Raw genomic sequence first — 19941 nt, forward strand, 5'->3', positions numbered from 1 at the left:
AAAACAAAGGTGGATATATATTGTATGTATGTATATATATATATATCAGTGCTTGAAAAAGGTGTGCTAGTCATACCGAAACGTCGCCGTCAATCAAATGTTGAGATTGGAAATAAGGTAGACTCTGAACATCTCATCAGTTCGTAAGTCACTACAAGTATTTATATATATATATATATATATATATATATATATATATATATATATATATATATATATATATATATATATATATTATATTTTATATTTTATATATATTTATTTCAACAGTCATTCTGTGTTTTAATGAAATTGTTGACATGTCAGTTGTAAGAAAGGAATTTCAAAGAGTCAATTTTAAAGTTTGAATACAGTACATTTTGAATGAGCTGTTGAATGTATTTCACACTTTCTATGCTTAACCAGATGTCCTGAACTGTTGTACAGAAATGGATGTCAATCATTGATATCAGAGAGGAAAAAGCAGTCATCCATTTGATGGGTGACCCCCATATCACCAAAGTCAAAAACAGGGTGACCCCCCCCCCCCCATGAATCCAGCCATCCTATTTAATCTCCTGAGAAGCCATAGAGAGCTACTAGAGCTAAATCGGATATGTGCAGTGTCTGAGAGGACCTTTCTTGTAACATTGAAACCGTAACAGCAAACAGGGTGACCCCCCCCCCCCCATGAATCCAGCCATCCTATTTAATCTCATGAGAAGCCATAGAGAGCTACTAGAGCTAAATCGGATATGTGCAGTGTCTGAGAGGACCTTTCTTGTAACATTGAAACCGTAACAGCACAGCTAATAATGACGAAAACTGCCTTTTTTAACTGTTATTTTAGTCATAAAAAGCATTTTTAGAGAAAACCTGGGACACAAAGGAAAATAGTTGCATCAATGAGATACGAAAGATATCTTGTCATTTTCCTATCTCTAAAATAAGTCACTGTATCAAATATATATATATATTGTGAAATTTGTGCATGTTGCTTTCTCATACTGAATTCTCATAGAGACTACAGAAAAGTATCAGGAATTTGTCATGCTTTCCATATGAACTGTAGATTTCATTCACTAGCAAACATCAAGATATCTCTGACATATATCTCTGATTTATTAAAGTATGGCGCCCGAAGGGCGCACCGAAAAATATGAAACATCCTGATATCTCTGATATATATGTCTTGCATATTAAAGTCATGCACCGGAAGGGCATGCTGAAAAATCTCTGATATATTAAAGTAATGCGCTCGAAGAGCACACTGAAAAATATTGAACATACAGATATCTCTGATATATGTGTGCCTGATATGTTAAAGTCGGGCGTGCTGAAAAATATCTCTGATTATTAAAGTTACGCGCCCGAAGGGCGCGCCGAAAAATGCAACTGAATGATGAAATTTGTGGCTGACGCGATGCATTTTAGGCAATGATGAGCCTGTGTCAAAATTCAAAAACACACACTGACCCCCCCCCCCATTGGGCATTTCAAAAACATGGTGACCCCCATCACCAAAATTAAAACCAGGGTGACCCCCCCCCCCCATGAATCCACCGCCCCCCCCCCCCCCCCCGGCCGAAGAAACTGACCAGTCTCAAATGGTGGAAAGAGTGATCAAATTGAGATTCCATGAAGTTTTCTGCCCTTTTGGCAGTCGCTTCAGTCAGATTCACAAAAGATATCATTCAATGCGACACTTCCTCTGCTTTCTAATATAGGGTAAGATACAAAGTATGTTAGCGTCGTCACACGTGACCTGGCGATCTTATAGGCAATGCATGGGTCAGTACTTTTGTCGACTCATATCACTGGCAACTTGATCCGACCGCTCTAACGCTCACACCGTGCATGGCGCCTTCCTTCTTTGTGTTGGCATTTTTTGCCTGAGCCCAAGCGACTGACCTGTCTCCGAGTTCTTGAGCCAGTGATATGATGCTGTACTGTAAAGGCAGACTATAGCGGTGAATGACGACGATATCACGTCGGCGACGTACAGCAACGACCAAATCTTATTAAAGGTTTAAAACGTGACAGTCGTAACGTCATCTAGGCGTAAGTAAGAACGTTCAAAAACAAGTTTTGCTAAGTGACCCAGGTTGACGTCGCATTTTTTTTAGGTTTTTGAAAAGATGTGTAATCAGGAAGCTGAGCGTTGACCCCGAGATGTATCACAGGTCTATGAAACGTAATGTCACATACAAATTCATACGAACAATGGTGCATGCATCGAGGTAAGAGATGAAGCAGTTTGGAAAGGCTGTTAACATTTTTAGAAGCGTAAATTTAAACTCTAATCAATGCTACCTTAGATAAGATTCTTGCTATTAATTAGATTTATGCAACAAGAAACAAGTACTACATACATACATACATACATACATACATACGTATACATACATACATGCATACATACATACGTACATACATACATACATACATACGTAATATATGTCATATCTTCAGAAAGAAGCTGTAACTGACGAGGAGTGATGATATAGATCTTGAACTTATTTACTGAATACGGAACCATGGCTAGGCCTCGTGGCCCGGCCACTGGTATACGAGTCTGCCCGTGAGTGGATGTGTGACTGCGTAAGTCCACGTTTTAGTTCGTCTTTCCTGGTTGTGTCCATTTATACAGTATCTTGGCTATGTCGGTTACTGACGCTAAAAGAATACAATAGATGACATACAATGCTTTGATTTCTACCGGCGTTAGAAAAGATACAACAGTACAATTTATCATTTCCCTATGCGTGGCATGCTACAGTACTTTTGCTTCAAACCCACGTCATGAATTAATTAAAACGGTAATAACAGCTCAACATTACTATTGGTTGAAATACAAAAGAACATTGAGGCACTACACAGAGTACCTCCATGACAAAGACAAGTTACTGGGTGAATTTTTCAAATATGAAAACGAGTTAGACCATGCTGTCGATACCGTGCTGGTATTGTTATAGTCCAATGAGAGAGGAATTGCGCGGGAGCTATCACGTCCAAGGACGCTAATGTATCGTGAGCGTGAAAAATTAAGTTTCTTTGCGCCAATTAGGAAGATTATGACACATACATACATACATACATACATACATACGTGTGCAGTCACATACATACATACATACATACATACATACATACATACATACATACAAACGTACGTACGTACGTACGTACATACATACATACATACATACATACATACATACATACATACATACATACATACGTGTGCAGTCAAATCTCTCTCTCTCTCTCTCTCTCTCTCTCTCTCTCTCTCTCAGCTACATATACATATAAAAAGCAATCAATTTTCTATTTCAATACAAGTGTACAACTCTTTATCGTGCCGTTCAGCGTCCTATTTGGCCTAATTTGTGCGGAGGGACAATTATTTTATGCAAGTAGTGAGTGAATAAATTCAGAATGTCGACTTCGGCTGCAACGTGCTCAATCGAATCGTCACTTGAATCATATACCCCGTGAGATAAAATCGCCTTTCACTCAACTGTCTCCACCTGTTCGCCATGGTGCACTGTTTTGCCTCAGCACAACATCAGGATAGCTATAGAGGGCGCAACATAAGTTACCGGCACCGCAGGGACTTCATAATCACAGTACAACAATATAGTTGTGAAATTCAGTACATCCTACATAGTCATGTATCTCATTGCCGAGTTAAAATACTGTAATCACAGATTTAGATACACGATGAAATGTCAAAGATTTTTGACAGTTCTGTACTCTTTTTATATTTCTCGTTGCGGAACAACTGCATATGGTTAGTGAAGTGCGTCGCAAAGGTGCCATTAGTGAGGCCGATGTAAACCTTCTCAGAGAAGGAAAGAATACAGAACTGTCAAAATTTGCATGGAACTTAAAAAAAAACTAGAACCAATTCTATGACATTTCATGGTCTATCATTGACAAGGCATCGAGCTAGTCTAACATAAGCAAGCGATACAATCTCTGTATATCAGAAAAGCTACACATTATCAATACTGAGAAATCTATACTATTAAACAAACGCTCTGAGTAGGTTTCAAAATGTCGCTACCCAAACAAATATTATTCATCAAATTTTAACACCTCCTACAAATAGAATGGTACGTCCCAAATATGTAAAAGAAAGTGTGGAGCTAAGGATCCTTTCACTTTATCTTGTCTGACGATTAGGATGCATGAAACTTACGTAACAGATATTATTACTTTGTACCTGAAGTAATTTGTATATATATATATATATATATATATATATATATATATATATATATATATATATATATATATATACACAGTATAGCACATTATGGCCCAACATCAATAATTAAATTCCTAAAGGCCATCACAGTAGCATTGCGATAAAATTTCCTATTAGAAAACATCAAGCGACATGAATGCTCTCAACAGGTGCAAGGTCAATGTCAGCTTGACTAGTGATGAATTTTTCGTGTGGGCAGGTCAACGGAAAGTTTAAGCTTGTTATGAAAATCGCGCACTCATTGGTGTTTTGTAGAAATTCATGCTCATATATGATTTTCTTTTTCATTATAAATCCGTTTATTTTCAAGGAATGCTATCTTTGTTAGAAAATGCTACACGGATATTGAATCACAAAATTGACATCCACACATTGATGGCTATCGTCGATACTCTCACCATTGGAAAATTGTATGTGGCAGGCCTATTGAAGTATAATTATTGTACCTTGAGTTTCTACCATTAAAAATCAACAACAGGGGTAAGAAATGTCACTGCATGATCCACGTCCTTATGAACCACTAACAACATCAATTTAGACACGCAGCGCAGAAAGAGCTGAGCACTAAACCCTCCTTAGCCCAACGGGTGAAATATGAAGGCCATTCGTCAGCTTTTATTATTGACGGCGCCATGGAGCATTCTAATGTTGGTATATACGTTTAAGGTGGTGTGGATGGTCAGTTATATTAATGGGAAACGTTTTTATATTAATTACTACTGCATAGTCACTCCTTAAACTGGTAGAATGTCTAAGCCAATAGATTAACCTAGTATTAAAAGAGATCACAGTGCTAAAACATTGACGTTAAATATTCTTAACATAAAAAAACTAAATGACCAGGATTTGGAAGTTCAAAAAAACGTTTATTAGATAACCCCGAATACATGAAAGTTATGAACTCAAACTTTGAGGAAATCACCATTGAAAGTGATAGAGTACACCAGGCCCCAAGTGGCTTCGAATATGCGAAATATCATATATTACGATAAAAAATATTATTGCAGTAGAAATTAAAAACTACAAAACGAAGACGAAGAATTATTACGCCTTGATTCATTGGAAGGGCATTTGAATAAACAGGCGTTAGCTGATTATGAAAGAACAAAATACTATTTGGAAAAATAATGTTAAACAGTGTACAAGGAGCTGCAATACGATCATAGGTAAAATGGTACATTAACATGGCAGAAGCAGTAAATATAATCCAGACCTTGAAAAACGAAATTTCAACAGGAAAATATTTTTAAAAAAATAAAGGTAAAAGACAGAAAAATGGTTAAGCACGAAGAAATACTTGGTGAACTACAACGCTTTTATAAGATCCTGTATAAATTAAAAAATCAAAAGACTAAAGAAAATACAATTACTGTTTCAGTACTGTAAACATACATGAATTATGATGATCAAAGAAGGAACTTTGTGAATGCCAACTAACAAAAAGAGGCTTTTTGAAATCCTGAAAATATCCCAGAAATAAAACCACAGGCAGTGATAGATTGAGGCTCAAGAATTTTATTTGACATTTTGGAGTAAACGTGGAACCTACCTTGTAAAAAGTTTAAATTCAATTACTCAGCCGGACAGAAGAGGTCCTCTTTCAGATACTCAAAGGTCATTCAATAATTTCTCTACTCCACAAACCATGTAAAAATCCCAACAGTATACAAAATTCGCGACCCGTTTCATTTCAAATACTCATTTTAAAATTTCAAACGGGTGTATGGCAGCCGGAATTTCCAAAGTCTCATCAATCGTCATTCACGAAGATCAAAAATCCTTCATCAAGGGCAAGAATATCATTTTAAATATCAGAATAATGCCAGATATAACATAATATACAGAAAATGAAATCTTTCAAGGTGCTGAGCAGCTCGTTTACATTTATTAGCAGTCTTGAGTGCATGGAATCTGATGCATCAGGTTTTGGAATTATTTGGATTTGGAAATATGTTTCGCACATTGGTGAAAACGTCTTAAATAATGGTTTTTCAAAGGGTTTGATTTACAACGTGGAATAACACAGGGTTGTCCCCTGTCAACAGCCTTTTTTGTTGTATAGATTAAAATTTTAGTAGTTTCTGTCAGAATGTCCGAACATCGAAAAGAGATAACACTTCCCGGCCCTGCAAATAAGGGAAAGAAAGCAGTAGATTTTGTTAATTACGAGGTGGAAGAGTCATTCAGTGCTTATTAAAGTGGCCGTCATTGAGTTTAACATAGGCATCACTGTCCATAAATGGACCACCGATTGAAGCATACAAGAAATCACTCGAATCGGATGACGGTTTGATCATTTAATCTGCTTTGCTTAGTCTGAGGTGAACCTGAAAGGCTTATGATAGCTGCATTGTCCGCGTCTTGAGATTCTAGGATTGAAGGTGTACGCGCTGTTTCAATTTCGTTTGACGGTTTGCGTTAAGCAAGCGATTATTGTCCATGGTGCATAGCTACGTGAGCTTCCATCGAGGGCATATCTTCGCAGATGACATCACAACTTGGGCACAAGAACCACTCTTCGTGATTCGCTGTTTGACGCTCGAAAGCATCTTGTCGCACTTCGTTTTGGTGATATCCGTCTCCCACTATTGATACGTCGGGCGTACATCCGACTAGGTGAGCCTGGATTGTGAAAATGTCATTTGTTAGGTACACGTTACTGCAGTTTGGACAAATAAAGACCCCGCCGTCTTGATCATCTATGCACACTTCAACATGAGACAGCAGAAATGCCAGGTCATGGAATTGCTCTTTACACACTGGGCACTGGAGCTGCGGTGAAGATGCCCTGTCAAATCCTTGGTCTGTTAAAGGAATCTCACACGCTACAGTAGCTTGCACCCTTGAAGTTGAACCATGCCCAACCGAGCTAAGGAGAACACGTCGGTTTGCATTGCCAGATGAATTATGATGTCTGTCGACTATTTCGCCCAGCTTGTTTATAAAGTGGCCATCCTTAAGGCTGTCGACGCAGCCTTCCTCAACAGCTGCACTGTTGTCGACTCTACAAGTCGGACACAATAATTCACCATCCGATACGTCAAGGATTCTTTCCAGACATCCTCGACAGAAGACATGACAGCAGTATGGCAGTACTTTAGGTTTCTTCAGGCGACTCTGACAAACAGCACACTGCAAAAGGGCGCCATAGATTTCTTCGCAAACTTCAACAGATTCCATATTTACTACCGAAATCTTCAAGATACAACTATGAAGATGACTGGATGTATAGAAAGAAAATAGCATCGCATGACAAAAAGGAAAAACAGATGTGAACTTATTGTGCTCACGTGTTTTACAACATGTTCTTTAATAGTAGTAGGCTTAAGCTTCACAGAACAATCAGATATCTGTTATATCATTATATGTAGCAGGTTTCATCAACTTTCGCACAGTATTCTCAGAGTTAAATCACTAATTACAAAACTTTATTTAATATGCAAATGAGCTGTTTATTGACTTGACACTGCCCAATGCTTCATGGCACAATTATATATCTATAAGATCAAGATATGTAGCACGTTTCATCAAATTTAATGCTGTAATTTTGGTGTAATATCACTAATTATAAAGTTTATTAAAAATGCAACACAACCCTTAATTAACTTGACACTGCTCAATGTTTCATAACACAATTAAATCGGATCAATATCTATAGCAGGTTTCACAAAATTTGGTGCCGTAATTTTAGAGTTATTTACCTAATTATAAAATTCATTAAATATGTAAATGAACCTTTAATTGACTTCACACTACTAAGTACTTTACGACACAGTCAGATATCTGTCGGATCAGTATCTGAAGCAGATTTCAACAAAGTTAGTGCATAGTTTTATGACTAATTACAAAACTTCATAAAATATGCAAATGCTATTTAATAACGTGCACTGCCCAATGCTTCTCAGTACAATTAGATGTCTAACGGATCAACATCTGTGGCACGTTTCATCAAATTTAATACTGTGATTTTGGAGTAATATCACTACTTATAAAGTTTATTAAAAATGCAACACAACCCTTAATTAACTTGACACTGCTCAATGTTTCATAACACAATTAAATCGGATCAATATCTATAGCAGGTTTCACAAAATTTGGTGCCGTAATTTTAGAGTTATTTACCTAATTATAAAATTCATTAAATATGTAATTGACTCAAATTTCTAAATGCCTTACAACACAGTCAGATTACTGTTGGGTCAGTACCTGCAGCAGATTTCATCAACTTTGGTGCAGTTATTTTGGAGTTATATGACTGATTACAAAACTTTAAATACATGCAAATGAGCTATTTATTTACTTGACACTGCCAAATTAGTAGATAATTAACATGACACTCGCAGTACCATCATAATGTTCTGAGATTGTCATCTATGAACAGTTTCATGACATATTTTGCAGTGTTTCTTGACATATGTTGACACTGTCACTGCTATCTCCATAGGGAAACCATTACATGAAAAATAATGATATGTCATAACTTCATTAATATGCAAGCCACACGAGCAAAAATCTTGCAATTAGCATATGGTACCTGTCTACCAAATCTGATGTGAATCTGTTCAGGCGTTTTGGGCTTATCGTGTAAAAAGACAAACAGACAGACACAGACAAAGACACATACACACACACACACACACACACACGGAAAGAGACAGACATCGGTATGACATTACCTAACGTGTGAACACGTGAGCTAAAAAACACAAAACAGCTATCACATCAGCTTGCGACCTACATCGACTTGCTTGGTAAGATGAGTTCGTTACGAGTAGATTAATTGGTCGATTTTTCATTTTGAAAAAATGTTAAAGTATCCTGCAATTGGATAGCATCTCTCTCTCTCTCTCTCCTCTCTCTCTCTCTCTCCTCTCTCTCTCTCTCTCTCTCTCGCTGACTTTAGTATATCGCTGTACTGTACTGTAGAAATAAATTACCTGAACACACGGCTACATTATTTGCTATATGGACACCAATGGTAAAATTAAATATTGCCGAACTTACTTATCTAACTCCTTGGGTATGTCGAATAACGACAACGAAACATGCACTCGAAGGATTTGGACTTGTCCCTGATTGCCGGCATGTTCAAAGGTTACTAAACACGGCTGAGCCCAGCCTTGTATACTCAGATTGCCTTTGTTAGTATTGTGTAACAATTTCGTGTCATTACTGATTCCACCTAGTGGTAACATAGAGATAACTTTGATAATATCGTCTTCCGAAAGATTTGTACTCGATATATCAACGTTTTTCTCGACGCGCATATTTGATACTCTAGAGACGAAGATCAGTAAATAGTCAAGCTTGTATATGATCCCTGGTATTATAAGCTTAAACCCGTATTTTTCTACCTGATTAAATGCCGGTCTCACACATTGTGGCGTGCCAGTCAAATTTGTTTGTAAACATGCCTCACTCGACACCACAAGACGTACATGTCAAACTGACTTGAGAACACGGTAGTGGAAGATTACACAACGTATAGGCGTCGATTATACAGCCTTATATTATTGTAATAATCCATTCCTTACCTCTATTCTCAACGCGTGGAGCACTCGCCTGCTTCCCAGAAAGAAGTATGGCTGAAGTATTACAAGAGGAAGCGATAACACCTGACTGTAGGCCACTTCTGCTCCGAATGCTTCTGAAACTACGTCATGGGTACAACATGGGAAACTGACCTCGTCGGCTTGATAAGTGTACCGCACCTTTTTGCCTTGCTGAATGTGTACATGTATTTTTCAACTGCTGATTTTGTCCCACTAGTACTGTCATGTAATTAGCTACTTTCAGCTTATTTTTGTTTATATTTGACTGTCCATTGCACATTAACATGCAAGGCCTCTTAAAGTTGGCTTATAACATTGTGAAGGTCTTTTGTGGACAGTGTACTGTTGATAAATTTACAGATGAAGCTCAGCAAAATTCACAACACATAAAGAGGCTGAGAATCATCTCTGAAAATCATCGAATACGCTTCTAAATGATCAAAACGAGAAACAAACAAGGTCGTTGTTTATTAACTATATCCGTGTAAGATGTAAACTATTATCACAATGAGGTTTGACCGAAACCACGTGGAATTTTTCAGATATGTGGTTCCGCATTTTTGACATATTTCTGTGCAACATGAATTCATATTAATACAGACAAATCTTGATCCCGCGAACATGCAATGTTGTATTCAATTTTGACGTTCAGCAAAATCAACAGACGATAGATTTATTCATCAAACAACATGCTTTATGTGAAATGATTCACATTATTTCCAAACAATGCCCAAGGTATGCAGGGAAACTGTTTTCGTGCGTGACACCTTATTGTGAGGATCATGTTTCCGTCATGTCCGCTCTTTAATACCGTGTATTCACATAACACAGACTACGAAAATATAATTTACTTTTACTCTCTCTAAACTCTGCTACTAACATTATGAGGCCTTTGCAAAACGTTTACTATTGATAGTTAGATCATACCACTGGTGGCGCAAATCATAGCAATCTGATTGGCTGAGACGTGAAAAGAACGGTTGTACACGTGCAAGCTGTCAGCAAGAGCAAAACTCCTCTTCTGACATTCCAAGCCAGAAGTCCAATATCTATTATGATATCAATAAACAACACAAAGCCATGGTATACCACTCGATTTTGACCAATTTGTAGCTGGTCCAAATCTCGTGGCCCACCATCGCTTGGAGTTGTTTATTGCATAAATTAACAATTGAGTAGTATACAATTCCTAATAATTCACACCGTATAAAGTGGGTTAATCCAATCGCAGAAAACTCTTGAATACACTGATAAGTTGTTACAGTCAACGTCATCACCTTAGCAGGCAACTTTATTTGAATACATAAATAATGTCGCTGTTTATCGACTCCTCAACTTGGTTTTTGAATTTTAACGATGATATTCAGTACAAAATATCTACGTAAGATATAAAATATTATCACAATGAAGTTTGACCAAAACCGTGGTGCATTTTCGCGACATGTGGTTTTCGCATATATATATATATATATATATATATATATATATATATATATATATATATAGATATATATATATATAGATAGATATATATATATACAGATAGACACATCTCGCGAATATGACGCAATATCGACCAAAAGGAAACTGAAACGTTTCGGTAGCTTTTCGATGTCTAAGCTACATTCGGGGAGAAGGTAGGATCATAGACATGATGCCCGGGTTGCTGTTTATTTGTGTAAACAAGATAAGAAAAACGTCGTCTGTGCCTCTGAAACCATCAATAAATTGCTCGTTGTAAAGACGATAAAATTAGTGCAACAAGTGACATCGCACTATCACAAACGAATTACGAGCAAACAAAGGAGACATTTAGTGAAGCAAAATCATGTATTTCACAGATATAATCAACTTAAGAAACTTGAATAGTTAGTAGGAAGTGAAAGAGTGTTTAAAATTGAAATAAAAAATTGAAATAAACATTACACATATTTCTTCTGCGAAATGAGAATTAGTGGTAATGATCGTTCATTGTCTTTTGACAAAGCATCTCTTTGCGTATCTAAATTAAAAAGGAAATGACGCAATTACAGAAGTATTTGAACTGAGGCATTGGTAGAAAAGATGGCTAGCTGATAGATGTGAATGCTGATCTCTGAAAAATGTATTTATCCAAGAGTCTCGCCGGAGGGCACGTCTACTCTCAAATCAGATGCTGGTTTTTCCAACAAGGTCAAAAAATTATTATTGATTTGGTATGGAGACTACTAGCTATATTTCTACCCGGTGTCGTGTAGTTATTATTCTGGTGTTCGTTCTTTGATTCTCCGTTAACACGTAAAGAATGATTAATGTTTACTATTAATCTTTGAATGACCATATCCGTCATGTCCTGGTTTTCCTATCTGTAAGAGTGACCAGTGTTTCCATACGCAGAGACACAGACATACACAGACACAGAAACACAGATACAGACACACACAAACACACATACACAAAATTATATATATGTCACTCTACAGACTGTTTCATGCGCTAAGCAATCATATATATATATATATATATATATATATATATATATATATATATATATATATATATATATATATAATGGTAAGCTGTAGAATTAGTTTATACGGACGATTGATGGCGGGAGATGTATAATAATAGGGTTATACATAAAATACGGCCTTGTATGGACTCGGGCTCAGTGAGTGAGGTATTGGACTCGCCTTCGGCTCGTCCAATACGTCACTCACTGAGCCCTCGTCCATACAGGGCCGTATTTTGTGAAAAACCCTATAATATTAACATACGAATTTTACTATGCTGATATTGATTTGTTTGAACCACAGTGTTGGTGCACAAATTGCAATAATTTACAGGGAATTTGTTTATCACTACAAAACCGCGAAAATTTATGATTCCTCACCGTAAATACATACCTGTACAGGTTTACGACGTAAGTAGATTAGTTTTTTTGTGGATATAACGTCATTTGAGACAAAAAAGGGGGAAGTTTTAATAAGTGACTTTATTTGTTGAGGTCAGCGAATGAAAACAGATGTACCCATGCAAACTAGAAGTATGCAAGGCATTTTCCTTATTACATTTATTTTTGTTTTTGACTTCGCCACCAAGGCCTTTAGTCTTATGAACACATACATAAGGATGAAGCATTGAATCTAACAGATATTTACGTCATGGGTGGTAAGATTTTAATATATCAATCGGACAAAACATTCCTTCTGTAATCAGTGATTGTGAAATAATATTGTAAGGTCTCGACATGTCCACTTTTAACAAACTCTTAATCCTGTTGAGGGTTCGCAGTTAAAAATATTGTAGCAACTAAGCTCCGTAACTGAACAACAACTTTTAAGGATGGAGATATTTAGCTGGGTAGATTTGACTGTGATGTCTTCGCTACGTGTGTGAGTATTGTGACGTCGAGAGAACGATTCGGATCCAGAATTTACAAAATTTTCCGGCCAGGATTGATAGCTCTGCTGTTGGAAAAATTGTCCCTGAGGCTATCTTGAGTGATGCAGTCATTATTTTGGTAAAGTCTGTGTGCGATATAGGAAAGAAATGTTAGAAACTGTGTATGTGCGAGTGTAGCATAAACTATTCCACGTAGAGCGGAGTCGCAGTCGAAAAATGTGACGACTACGCTTGGCTGTTGAACTACTCATTCATTAGGGTGGTGGTTAACCAAGCGGTTTTGACTTTGGTGTCTCCGTTGAGTGACTTGATACGTTGTGAATACGAATCGGTAGATAAATTAATGATATTTCTACTCTGACAGTAACTTCTAGCTTTGCTGGTGAACGTAACTGTCCCCGAGGCTGTAATTTCGCGCAACTCAGCAATGTATGTATTTGCTTTGATAAAGTTTGGATGTGATTTATGACAGCAAATACGTCTATGGGGTGCTTCATGAACTCAACAGCGTGTGAAGGGCTCAAATTTAGAAACAATTATTATAGTAGTAACTTAGCTCGGTTATCGAACTGCTCTTTTTAAGCGTAATTAATCTCTGCGGATTTGACTGTGGTCTCTTTGCTTGGTGACAGGTAGACTTGGTTCAAGTCTGTGATTTGTGAATGTTTGAGTGGAGTGAACGCAATGATTTGTATTTTGCTTTCATGTGAAACGCGCGCGTGAGTGGACGCGATGAGTAGGGTGAACGCCATGAGTGGAGTGAACGCTATCCAGCGGAGTTTCACCCGGAATCCGGCAGAAACTAACTCACTACTGCGCAGACTCAAACGTGACACATTCAATCGCTGGGAAAACCTGGCGTGAGCTGCCAAATTCCGGATAGGTTTGTACGAAATAGGAGAGACACAAGAGAAACTATTATAAATGATTTTATTTTTTTAAATTCACCGACTTGAACCAAGTCTAGGTGACAGGGTGCCGTTCGTTGGATACTGGAATCCGGTTGAGTGTTTATTGACTGCTTTTATCTGAATTGACACATCTGCTGATAGACAAAATCATCCTCTCTTCAACTGTTTGTCACCAAGTGAAGCGAATGCCTTATTCGTTTGTGTGCGATGTCTGATGACGAGAATGTGTGTGACTGTTTCATGAACTCTACATCAATGGGAGAGGTCACAGTCAGAAAAATTGTATGAACTTACGTGGTATGTCAAACTACTCCTTTTACCACCCGGATCAAAATGTTCAGGGATCGGGATTAATTAATGTGTAAAAAGATTATAAGATGTTTCTGTCTTTTGTTTTCCTCTGAAACTGCAATTCTTATATAAATATCGTGCTACATATCTGGATTAAATCCGAACAGATGTTATAAAAAGGGCAGATATTTTACCCAGCAGTTTTGAATACATGTCTTCTTCGCTAATGTGTCGTCACGTTGTGAGTTCGAAGCTAATCAAGAATTTACGGATTAAGGTTTTCCCAGATATTGCCTTTCGCCCTGTTAAACGATTTATTAATTGCTTTCAAATTGATAAAGTTCTTTGTGCGATAAATCATAGCAAGTGCGAAGTGTCGTTTGTAGCCGCGAAACGACAATGGCAACAGAAAGTCGACAACAACCGAGGTCATCATCCAGTTATGGGTACTTATTGGTATTAGAAATATCCGGTTATCTGCTTATAGACTTCAATGTACGATAGATGCTTAGGAAGTCATTCTTATTTAAAGCATTATAAGTTTTGGCTGAAGTCCCCTTCGACTATTAATGCTTATTTGAGCATGTAGCGTTTTATGAGCGAATGCTTGTTGGAGATTGTTCCATCTTTAATGAAATCTTTTGCAAAATTGGTTACTTGTCCGCTGTGCGGTTTTGAAACTCTAAACCGACCAATTTACTTGCAAACGTAGATAGGGAAATTGGTAAAACGGAAGATATCGCCGAGACCTACCTCTGTCGTACGATTCAAGTATTGAAGCCAAAATACTAATCCTGGTAAGTGTTCGCCGAAGTATGAGACCTAATCAACGCTTATATCGCCGTAGCCAACAGTGGGGATTACGCAGCAATCAAAGCCGTCCAGTTTGTTTCTCGTGCGGCTTGTCAAAAAATGCTTGTCAAAATGTCAATCATGGGACATTTTGTTTTTATCTGTAAACACGTTACTAAGTGATCTCAGGTGCAGCCAACGAACAATGCACTTTTAAAAAGGTCCTTATTATGATAAGATATATTGTGCATGACAAGTAATGTGAACTGACTAATTTTAAGTCAAGAGGGTAATTAATTAACATATATATATAATGTTTATTCAGTAATATAGGCCACCGGCCTTTCTTACAATTCTTGTAAAAATAATACAGACAAACTTAGGGGCAGTTATACATTATTGCTCGTGGATAATAAGTTTTCTCTTCGGCTGAAACTATAAAAGATGAACTTAGATAAATTAATAATAGTACTAGGATGTTGTGAACTGAGAAGATTCACAAACTTCGTTTCTGTTGGTAAGTCATGACAGTAAGACGGAAGAAATCGTTTTCTTATGTCGCTATACACTGGACAAACTAAACAAAAATGAAACTCGCTTTCTATTTGATTGTCATTACACAACTGGCAAACTCTGGCTTCCCTGGAATATTGGTAATTAATTAGCTGTTCATAATTTGCCCTCCCACAGAATTTTTTCGACTTACCCTCCCGAACTCAAACTTCATTTTTATCCACTCCCCACTTATTTTTGCCGGTTTCCCCTCCCCACTGGAATTTTGATGCTTCCCTGCCCTGTGGCGAAAAAAAAACTTGCCGATTTCCCCTGCCCTGGAAACAATTCCCCTCAAAAAGTTTTTCGCCAAGCCCTGTCCCCAGGACAATCAACCGATATCCGCCCTGCCCTACAAAAAAACCCTGAAATTTGCTCCCCTTCCACCTAAAAACATGTCCCCTGCCCGAGCAAAATTAAAATTTCCCCTGCCCTCAAACATTGCTCCTGGAATAGCTTTTCCGATGAATAGCTCCGTTGGCTGCACCTGTGATCTGCAACCAATAGTGACGCTTTCTGGCCTCTGATGCTTCAATATCATGATGACAGAAATTGCCGAAGGATGCTGTACAAACTTGGAAAAGACTCGGATATAAAAAAACGGTCATCAGGGACAAGAACAGTCACCGATATCTAAACAGGTCGGTACGAATAGGAATGAAAAATATGGGAGAACGATAACAGAAATCCAAAGCAAATATACTCTGTGTATATATCTCGTGCATGTCGTTCTCACGGAAAGTCATCGAGTGCCAAGAATAGACACGTCCCTTGCCTCGCTTTGCACGGTCCTGGTGATAAGGCTCACCATGACTAAATGTGTTCAAACGTTGGATGTATGGGTGCGCACGATCTACCGACAGATTGCCTTAAAGCGTGTACGAGTCGCATATGGCTGTAAGACTTTGGGAAAATGAACCTCCCCTCTCCGCACACGACCTTCAAGACTATGACCAATATTTTTATACTGGCGGAGAAAAATTCAGTGTGGTATTTAAAGGCCCTCGTCAACACATCCATTGGCGCAAATAATTCAAATAACGCTCGACTCATAAATTTTGCGCTGCATAAGGTTTCTACCCCGAAACGTTTAGTCAGTTATAGGTGGTGCCTTTTTTTGTCTAAAGATTTCGGCGTCTAGATCAAAACCTGGGAAGGCTGATTCTAAATCGGTCAAAATGTAGAGTTGGATGCATTTTTTCCTGTGAATTGACGCTTTTCACAGGTATAACTAACTGTCGTCAAAGTTTTTAAAATACCCTGTACCCTGTAAGGCGTGTTGTACACTTTAGTGTTCGCAAAGTTATTTCATATATGCAGAATACAGGAGGCTAGTCACACAATCGACGAAATGCCTCTTTGATTAAAATTCGTTGAATCTGACTACTGAAAGATTTACCAACCAATTGAGCAAACGGGTATATTAACAGACAGATTAAAATACATAATTGTGCTGAAAACTTAAAAAAGTAGACAAATAAGTATCCTGCGACCAGTACCATTTTCGTTGGCCTGTTTTCTCGTTTAAAGATATCACAGCGTATCCGCTATCATTTAAAATCACATTCATCAAGTCCAATCTACGCCATGACGAAACCAACGTCTGTTCAAAATCCAGCGTAGACATCTCGTCCCATATTGATCTGATTACACAAATTTTTCGTCTAATTTTTCTTCAATGTATTTTTTCTTCTTGTCTATTGATCTTTATCACGCCTGCTTTATTTATTAAACCTAACAAATCCTCACATAGAACTTTTTAAAATACATAGATAAACTTCTCTTCTCAATTTTGTGGAAGGGTCCCGAGAATATTTCAAGAAAAACAATGATAGGCTCATTGGCAGAAGGGGTCGGTATCTTGGCATGCCTGATATTTCTCTACCAATAAAGCACAGAGCATTAATTGGCTTCGTCGTCTTTTTGACAACGATATTGTTCATCCCTGGATAAGAATTTTTCAAGACAAGTCAAAGTGGCACACTTGGGTAGCATTGATCTTATTCTGAAATGTAACCTCAGTGTGAAAGCGCTTCCTGTACAATTATCAGTTTTGAGAAACTTTGCTTAACGGTTGGTCAGAAATCAGTAGCTTTTCTGAAACTAAAATGCATTACTTGAACCAGTTAATTTAGAACAATAGTAAAATCCTTATAGGAGGTATAAGTGTGTTTTACAAAAAAATTGCAGACTTTGAATTCAAGTATATAGGTCAAATGTTTGACAGAAGAGGCAGATGTGAAAACATAACTGCTACTTGTGTACAACAACATGCTTTCTTAAAATGGCACGGCATTGTACACGAACTGCCTGTCGCTGTCTCGGGTCGTGTTTTCCGATAAGCCTTGCAATCTAATGTGCCACACACAGGAAAGAAGGGGCGGTTATAGCGAACTCGGAAGCAGCAGCTCCGCAGTAATCTTAGGTCTGCTCTATCGGCCAATATATACTCAGAACTGCACTGCAAGGTGTAACTGTGATGGCCACGTCCCCCCTCTCCACCTCCCCCTTCCGTGTGTTTAGCTTATAATCACCGGCTGTAAGCCAGTCGATTTTTGCCAGTAACCAGAATGGAGGTAGTTCAGAAATGCCCGCGAAGGCCCAAATTTGGATGCAGTGTGCCAGGCCACAAGTTTTGAGTCTCGCACAGTAAAACGTTTTAAATACAAAAAAGGTCTGGCATTCGACGTGTTCATCCAACTTAGGGCACCGGGCCGGGGAAATGCACGGATGTGAGGGCGCATTCCCCAATAGCTTTACTAAGGCACTTGAATCTTCGCATATTTATGATGTGAGAAAATCAAAATAAAACGATGAACTCCTCTGCAGGAAAGGGTTTATCTTCTCATTATTCACAGTTGGAAATCAGAAAACTATGGTTATCAAAACTATGTTGTCAGAATTTTGAAATATGGATCGAGCTGTTCTATGTATAGAAGAAATTTGCTTCAGTTCAGTGAGTATCTCCATGTGTACAGATCATGGAGAATTGTGGGTAGCCTCATTTACTATGTGCCATCGCACGCCGGCGATCCTACACTGATTGTACTTTATCACCAATCAGCACATGCACTTCCCCTCAATGCTTCATTTTCTACGTTTAATGAATGAGAATAATTGTATAATTTTGCCTTACACGGAAGCGTGCAATCAGTAAGGAAATACCACCACGAAAATTTTAATGCGGCAAAGTCGATGACATTGTCTGGTGATATAAATTCAGCAATTGTCTGAAATGGGAGAGTAGAGGGAAACTGTGTGTGCCACAGATCAAATAAAAAAAATTAACTCAAACAGCGAATTAAAACAGCCAGGAAATTCTTCACCGCAAAGGAGGAAAATACTTGACGCATAGATGAACGTTTCAAAATTTTTGCTTTGCCGCTATAGGGTGTATAGTCATGACCTAAATAACGCTGCGGCCATTATATGTAAATGAAGTTTGTAACCATGTTCATTGTATTTCAACGCAACATCGTTGGTATGTAAATTGAAGCTTCTGAAGCATTCGGAGCAAAGGTTACCAGCTGATAGGTGTAAGCGCTGCCTTCTGTATTTTTTGAAGTCATACTTCTCTCTACTAAGAATAAAAAAGTAAGTCACGAATTATTAAAAAATACGTTCTTGAAGGCCGTGTTTTGAACCAGACCAGACCAAACATAACCAAACTCAAATATGTGTAACCAGAAGACCAGCCAGTTTTTAAGCATGTAATCAAGTTTTGTGGATTTTTGGTTTGTTGAACGAGGCCTAAAACCTTTTAAAACCACGGCAGAAGTAGTAATATTTTAAAATATTGGTCATTCTGTGACAGGTTTAAACTTATAACAGACGTATACCATTCATCGCGCCGTAAATAGCCAACCGTCGTTCTCAAAGTTATCGATCAAGCGCGTTGAGGAACTTGAAGCCGTTGAGTACAAATCTTTTGGAAGACTACATCATCGACGTCACTGGTTTATTACCGTTCGCTTGAGGAACCTGCGCTGACACGAATTAATAGCATGTGAACAAGTGGGGGGCAGCTGTGTACAGTGACCTTTGAACACGATGACAATCAGGGTCATAGAGGCCAGACATTTGAGTGCATGTGTAGTTTTCTTATCATAAATAACTCGGGAGTTTGATACATTATGTAGGCAAACGTTTAAGTCATTTTTTGTTTCAATGCAGTAAAAGAGGCAGTTATGCGTCCTTTAACTTGAAC

Source organism: Ptychodera flava (genome assembly GCF_041260155.1).
Source record: "Ptychodera flava strain L36383 chromosome 3 unlocalized genomic scaffold, AS_Pfla_20210202 Scaffold_26__1_contigs__length_13983176_pilon, whole genome shotgun sequence".
NCBI classification, from domain to species: Eukaryota; Metazoa; Hemichordata; class Enteropneusta; family Ptychoderidae; genus Ptychodera; species Ptychodera flava.